General features: G+C 43.9%; 1 pseudogene; it reads right to left on the bottom strand.

Moving 5' to 3' along the window:
- Window positions 1–7154: 7154 nt before the first annotated feature.
- Window positions 7155–7273, bottom strand: LOC143990885 (5S ribosomal RNA; annotated as a pseudogene).
- Window positions 7274–8357: the final 1084 nt, after the last annotated feature.

Genomic DNA, 8357 nt, shown 5'->3' with positions numbered 1-8357 from the left:
GTCCGTGTGTGGGCAAGTCCGTTCATTTGGAAAGTCCGGCGGACTAGCACACAGATGAGCGGATTGTCCGCCGGAAAGCTGAATCCGGCGGACAATTTTGAGTCAAGTCTTCTTTCAAAGACTTTTGGGAAGAAAAAGTCCGCTGGAGCCCACACACGGTCAAATTGTCCGGCGGACTAAGTCCCCGGATAGTCCGATCGTGTGTGTATGCAGCATTAGAGTCAAAAGACTTGAGACTGGGGCAGAGGTTCATCTTCCATTAGGACAATGACCCTAAACATACAGCCAGAGCTACAATGGAATGGTTTGGATCAGAGCATATTCATGTGTTAGAATGGCCCAGTCAAAGTCCAGACCTAAAACCAATTGAGAATCTTTGGCAAGACTTGAAAATTGCTGTTCACTGACACTCTTCATTCAATCTGACAGATCTTGAACTATTTTGCAAAGACGAATGGGCAAAACTTTCACTCTCTAGATGTGCAAAGCTGGTAGAGGTATATCCAAAAAGACTTCCAGCTGTATTTGCAGAGAAAGTTGGTTCTAGAAAGTATTGACTCAGGGAGGCTGAATACAAATGCATGCTACACTTTTCACATGTTTATTTGTAAAAAAATGTTGTAAACCATTTATCATTTTCCTTCCACTTCACAATTATGTGGCCACTTTGTGTTGGTCTATCACATAAAATCCCAATAAAATACATTTACTTTTCTGGTTGTAACATGAAAAAATTTGGAAAATGTCAAGGGGTATGAATACTTTTTCAAGGCACTGTATATCACAGAAACTGTGGGTGAATCACAGAAAGCAATACACATGTAGATGCGATTCTGACTTAGTGCCCACTCTTTTCAAATCTTTAAATTACATTTTTGCTATACTGTAAAAAAAAAAATACATTTTTGCTATAGGTTGACTTTAAAGCAGTAGAAAAATTTTACGTTTATCTTACTCCTACAGGTAAGCTTATAAAAAGTCTTGTCTGTAGATGCTTCTGAAACGGCTTGAACTTGCGGCATTTAGTATATATTGACATTGACTCCAGTTGATGACATCACTGGCACATGCACAGTAATCTCTGCATTCACGGAATGCTGAGTGTGATCACAGAGGGTGCAGCGCCATGGTGGAGAAGTCTGTACACAGAAATGACGTCATCGCAGACCTGGAAGGAAGACCAGATAAAGATGAAAGCACCGGGAACAATGACAGCTCAGCGCTGGAGGGTTCCACTTAAAAGGTATGTCTGTCATAATATGTAAGTATGCACTGCCATTTTACTACAGTTTTAAACAGGAGATGTTGCTTGGATAAAGGTTTTCAAGTGGCACTAAAGACAAAAAGCACTAAAGGCAAAAAAGACAAAAAGCAGACACCTAGAGGAAAGTACCTTTGTTTAGTCACTCACCACAGACTCTCCAATTTCCAATTCAGCACCAGATGTCTTACTGGTAGAATGATGCACAGCCCAAGGCATCATGGACATGACTCGGGGGGGGGGGGGGGGGATTTCACTGTTCTGGGTTAAAGCAGAGCTCCACCCAAAAGAGGATGCTCTGCTTGTTTGCTCCCCCCCCCACCTCTGCTCTCACATTGGCACCTTTCAGGGGAGGGAGGAGAAGGTACTTGTTTTTGACAGGTAACTGACCCCACTTGCTGGAGACTTTTCCACGGCGAGACCCTCAGAAGTTTGGCCTCCTTCCTCCAATTCCGGGCCATTCACGCGTGTGCAGTAGGGAACCAGCTGTGAAGCCACAAGGAATGGCATCAGCAGCAACGGAGAGCTGATTAAAAAATCAACTGGGGCGCTGACATCGTGGGATCCCTGGGAAGGTAAGTGTCCTAATAACAGTATTAATAAAACAGTATTTGTAGCTGCTGACTTTACATTTTTTGGTGCGGGGGCTGGAGCTATGAAGAATGCTGCAGAGAAACCTACATAATTACTTAATATCGGTTCTGTACAACACTCAGTACTGCCCACCAGTAGAGGAAGAAAAAGAGAAGGGCTCATGATGTCATCTGATATGAAGACCTCAGGAAAAAAGGCACACAATCAAAAAAAAAAAAAACTCACTTCTTTTACAGCGATGCAACATCTGTGAGCTCCCTTGACAGCATTGACATCTTCCCACTCCCTTCATCCTGGATCAGGGTATTTGGCCATCCTGATTGGCCAGGCCTGGATGACAAAACATCCACAAATGTACGTGAAAGTTCATTCATCCAAGCATTGAGGTGAACATTCTAAAACATCTTGTGAGTAGGAAGGTAAGAAGCATTTATTTCAGAAATCCCATAGAATCCCATAGTCTCTTCTGCAATAAAAATCTTTTCTGTTGCTTTATGCTCTCATCCCCCTCTACTTTCTACAGTCTTTATCAATTCGTACACCCCATTACAATCCACCTAACACCCTCCCAGCAAATATACATGGTGGGCATATTACCATTATTGCTAGTAATATTATTATTAGTAATATTGATGTTACTGTTATTGCTATTACTATTATTACTACTACTAATGCCCTACTCAAAAAATAACCTAGTTACTAGTGGTCCCTTTATGGTGATGGGACATAATATGTTTAAAACCCCTTTTTAGTTCCAGTTTTGAGTAATGTAGAAACAGAAACTAGGGAACTTACTAGGGAACAATATAGATCTGAAGCTATCAGACAGCTTAGTGACAGTGATACATATCGTCCCCTGTCCAACAATCCCACTATACCTTTTCAATCAACTCTTTTAAAACATTTACAGTTGGGCATTAGTATGAGAGTTTTGTCATAAAAAAACTGCTGAGTATCTTCATATGGATAAACCTGTGGTGTCGGTCTTCCATCACCTCCCCAAAATTCACAAAATAGATTGTCCTTTACAGGGACGACCAATCGTAGCCGGACTTGGTTCCTTATTGGAGCATTTGGGAGAATGGGTAGACCGGCACCTACATCTGTCAAATGGACATCTACCTATGTGTGGGCTACACTGGATGTGAGTGCACTTTATTCATTTGATCCCCCCCCACCACTAGATTGCAGACCATCCAATATCATCTTCAACGCTATAGCTCCTATTCTCAGGAGCTACAGGAGTTTATTTTGTTAAGCGTTGAGCTCTTATTAAAGCACAATTATTTTTTATTCAATGTGTATTATGTCCATCGCTGTTGTGCGTCGATGGGTGCTAGATTCTCACCGTCCATGGTGAATCTCTACATGGGTTGGTGGGAGAAACAATTTTTGTTCTCTCCCAGTAGACATGTGCAGAGTAAAATATTTCATTTCGGAATTTCGTTTTCGTCCGAAAACTTAATTTATTTAGTTACTCCCGAAATTTGTTTTTATTTATTTCGTTTTTCGTTGAAACAATAAAAGTGTAATATTCCTTTAAATTTCGTAGGGGGGGGGGGGTGTCTATAGTATGCCTGTGAAGGGGCTCATGTTTCTGGTGCTTAGAACTGTCCCTGCACAAAGTGTCATTTATGCAGGAAAAAAAGTCCTTTAAAATCACTCGCAGCTATTATGAATTGTCGGCTCCGTAATACAGAGAACACTCATTGAAAGTCATTGATAAAAAAATAAATAAATAAAAAGTGTGGGGGTCCCCCAAATTCAATTACCAGGCCCTTCAGGTCTGGTATGGATATTAAGGGGAACCCTGCCTCAAATTTAAGAAAAAATTTGATGTGGGGTTCCCCCTAAATATCCATAACCAGACCCTTCAGGTCTGGTATGGATATTAAGGGGAACCCCGTGTCAAATTTTTAAAAAAATTTACGTGGGGGTCCCCCTAAAAATCACTACCAGACCCTTTATCCGTGCACGCAACCTGGCAGACCGCAGGAAAAGAGGGGGGCACGAGAGAGCGCCCCCCCCCTCCCTCCTGAACCGTACCAGGCCACATGCCCTCAACATTGGGAGGATGCTTTGGGGGTCTGTGACCCCTCAAAGCACCTTGTCCCCATGTTGATGAGGACAAGGGCCTCATCCCCACAACCCTGGCCGGTGGTTGTGAAGGTCTGCGGGCGGGGGGCTTATCAGAATCTGGAAGCCCCCTTTAACAAGGGGACCCCCATATCCCGCCCCCCCCTGTTTGAAATGGTAAGGGGGTACAAAAGTACCCCTACCATTTCACAAAGAAAGTGTAAAAAATAGTTAAATAAGACAAACACACTTTTGAAAAATATCTTTATTAAAAATAAAAAAAATAAAAAAAAGATTCCAGTGGTGGTAATCCACTCTTGCTATCCAGCGACGGACGGTCATCTCTCCAGCGATGGCTCATCTCATCCAGCGCAGCGAATACATCCTTCTTCTGTCTCCGCAGAGGAGACACTGCAAGGATTCCGCCGGCCTGACGTTTCTTACATACGGAGGGCGGGGCCACCCGTCACCTGACCCCGCCCCCCTCTGACGCAAGGGGAAACCCGGGGTTCCCCGTGACGTATGGGTGACCCCGCCCCCTCTGATGTAACGGAAACCTGCCTGTGTTACATCAGAGGGGTGCGGGGTCACCCATACGTCACAGGGAACCCCGGGTTTCCCCTTGCATCAGAGGGGGGCGGGGTCAGGTGACGGGTGGCCCGCCCTCCGTATATAAGAAACGTCAGGCCGCCGGAATCCTTGCAGTGTCTCCTCCACGGAGACAGAAGAAGGATGTATTCGCTGCGCTGGATGAGATGAGCCATCGCTGGAGAGATGACCGTCCGTCGCTGGATAGCAAGAGTGGATTAGCACCGCTGGAATTCTTCTTTTTATTTTTTTTATTTTTAATAAAGATATTTTTCAAAAGTGTGTTTGTCTTATTTAACTATTTTTTACACTTTCTTTGTGAAATGGTAGGGGTACTTTTGTACCCCCTTACCATTTCAAACAGGGGGGGGGCTGGGATCTGGGGGTCCCCTTGTTAAAGGGGGCTTCCAGATTCTGATAAGCCCCCTGTCCGCAGACCTCCACAACCACCGGCCACGGTTGTGGGGATGAGGCCCTTGTCCTCATCAACATGGGGACAAGGTGCTTTGAGGGGTCACAGACCCCCAAAGCATCCTCCCAATGTTGAGCGCATGTGGCCTGGTATGGTTCAGGAGGGAGGGGGGGCCGCTCTCTTGTCCCCCCCTCTTTTCCTGCGGCCTGCCAGGTTGCGTGCTCGGATAAAGGGTCTGGTATAGATTTTTAGGGGGACCCCCACGTCAATTTTTTTTTACATTTGATGCGGGGTTCCCCTTAATATCCATACCAGACCTGAAGGGTTTTTATTAAGAATTTATTAAGAATTTATTAAGAATATAAAAACTACTCACAAAAGAAGTTGGGAAATGCACAGTGACAAACAACAGTATGAACGTCACTTCCGGGTTCCTACGCGTTACGTCGTCAAGACTTCAACTGGGATATGGTGATGCACTGCCCACAAAGCACTAACAGCGCTAGAGCATTGCGATTTGATTTGAGAGGGTGGAATCTACCTCTTTAAACCATAAGCTTGAATGGTTACTTGTTGAACCTATTTAGAATAGTAGATTTTGATGCTGCCTGTCCTCTTTTAGGACCTTCAGGCAACACAAACAAAACATCTGTTCTCTGAATATGAGCAATAGCCTTAAGTAGACTTTGACTGCTCTCACCACATCAAGAGACTGTAGTGATTTTTCTTCCAAAGAACAGGGTTCTGAAGAAATGAGGGTAGAACAATATCCTGGTTTAGATAAAAACCCGATAATACCTTTGGTAAAAAGTTAGGATGAGGACACAATACTACCTTATCCTTGTGAATAATAAAAATATGGCTCTTTACCAGAAAGAGCAGCCAATTCTGATACCCTTCTTGCAGCAGATATGGTTACCAGAAAAAAATAGTTTCCTTGTCAAAAAAAGACCATGGGAATATGTCGTATTGGGCAAAAAAAGTTTTGTAATGCCGACAAAACTAAATTCAAGTCCCAAGAGTTCAGGGGTTACCTAAACGGAGATTAAGCTGTGTTACCCCCTCAATAAGTTACGAACCAAAGAATGCGAAGCAAGTGGTCATTGAAATAATACCGGTAGGGCTGAGACCTGTCCTTAGAAAGCACTCAAGGCCAGCTTTATTTCTCACCTCATCTGCAGAAAGTCAAGGACTCTACCTTTGGCCTATTTCCTGGGGTGAAGCTCCTGGTTTCACACCAGGAGACATATGTTTCCCAGACTTCATAATATAATTATGGAGGCCGGCTCCCTTGCATTAACCAAGGTAGAAAACTACTGAATCTGACATCCCATGCTTCTTCAGAGTGTGGGTCTCAATAGCCAAACTGTGAAATTTAGCATTTGTAAAGTAGGATGGAACTCAGGCCCTTGCGAGAACAGGTCTGGCCGTGATGGTAGGGTCCATGGGTCCCCTACTGCCATCTTTACAATCTCTGCATACCAAGATTTCCTGGGCCCTGCTGGGGTCACAAGAATCAACGACTTCCCTTCCTGCTTGATCCTGCGAAGAAGTTGTGGACACAGGCAGAATAGGAGGGAATGCATAAATCAGTGAGAACCGATTCCATGGGAATAGCAAGGCATCTGTTCCACATGCTAGCAGATCCTTTGTTATTGACACAAAGTTGTCGATTTCTTTGTTGAATCCTGGACGCAAACAGATCTATGTTTGGGATCCCCCATCTTTGACATATTGACAGGAAGATATCGGGGTGAAGGAACCATTTTCCTGGGAACAACTGCTGGCGACTCAAGTAGTCCAACTACCAATTTTCTATTCCTTGAATGAAGACCGCCAATACGCAAAGTATGTTGTTTTCTGCCCAAGATAGGATATGATTCATCTTTCTCTGGGCCGCAGAACTTCTTGTGCCCCCCTTGGTGATTACTTTAGACCATTGCTGTGGTATTGATGGATTGAATCCTGGCAGGACAATTCGGTAAACTGAACATTCAGGTCCTCAGGACCAAGTGCTCTGCCTGAGTTTCTAAAATGTTAATGGGCAAGGCCATTTCTGATCTGGGCCACTTCTCTTGATCAATTGCCTCTTTCAGGACTGTTCCTCAACCTAAACAAAAAAGGTTGGCATATGTTGTTGCTATTTCCCAGTTAACTGAAGGAAGGATTTTCCCCTTAGCAGAATTTTGGATATCAACCATAAACTGAGGCTCCGGCGCACCCAGCCTACAGCACCTGGTATTTGCAGGTGGTCTTTCATCCAGGTACTAACCAGGCCCAACCTGGCTTAGTCTCCAAGATCAGATGAGATCAGGTGCTATCAGGGTGATGTGGCTGTAGGCTTTTGAGTCAGAAACATTGGGAATGTAAAGCTTGAACCCTTTTGTTTCAAGCCGATAGGATACTGTTTTGCAGCAGTCTTGATGAAACTGAGGATAAGGAATGGCCTCGAATGAAGCCACCATCTTTCCCAACAACCTCATGCAAAGTTGAATAGGAGAAATGCATCTTGCTTCGACCGCCTAAATCAATTCCTTTATGGCACTGATCTTTGCCTGGGGTACGAATACCTTTTTCTGGGTGTATTTATGATCAGACCCAAGTATTTTAGACCTTCTTCATGTTTTAAAGAAGATTTCTCCTAGGTTGAGAATCCGACCTAGATATTCCAGGTAGTCAAATGTGCTGACCATACTTTGGTCTAAGCGAGCTACCGACTGGTCTATCAAGAACAGATCGACTAGGTAAACCATAATCATTATACCTTGGGTCCTCAACCTGGCTAGAAGAGGAGCATGAACCTAAGTACTTGAGGTGCAGTAACTAGATCGGAAGCAGAGCTACACACGGAAAATGAATATTTTCCACTTTGAAAAGTAGATATTACTAGTGAGCGAGGAAATAGGCATATGGAGATATGCATCTTTGATGTCAATTGACGCCAGAAGTTCTCTTCCTTGTAGGATCGAGATAACTGATTGGATTGACTTCATGCAAAAAAAAAAGAGTGGCTATATTCAGGGATTTCATTTAGATTTTTAGATTCAGAATGTCCATTTGGATTTAACCTACCCTCAACCTCTGCTCTTACATGGGGGCCACCATGAACACTTTTTGCCAAAAGATGGTCCAATGCTTGAGAGAAAGACTTATTTTTCTCTGGATCCTCTGAAATGTTTGATCTGAGAAAACGAGGAGACGGAAACTCTTGAAAACTTCAGTTTGTACCTTGGAGCTATTGAGGAAGTCCCCCATTCGCCTTGGCACGCCTTCTGCCAGATCCCTGAGATCTGCAGAAGAATTCTCCCTATTGAGCAAGCGGGTACACCTCCTCATAAAGAGTCTTCAGTATCTTGTAGGCTTCCTCCTCCAAGACCTCTTTTGTCCCTGGCACAGAAAAATGAGCTTTGAAACGAAAATACATTT

Source organism: Lithobates pipiens, unplaced genomic scaffold (genome assembly GCF_037356315.1).
Source record: "Lithobates pipiens isolate NorthernLeopardFrog02 unplaced genomic scaffold, aLitPip1_a1.2 Scaffold_18, whole genome shotgun sequence".
NCBI lineage: Eukaryota > Metazoa > Chordata > Amphibia > Anura > Ranidae > Lithobates > Lithobates pipiens.
Note: the sequence above shows the minus strand (reverse complement) of the source record. Positions and strands in the feature narration are given on the sequence as shown.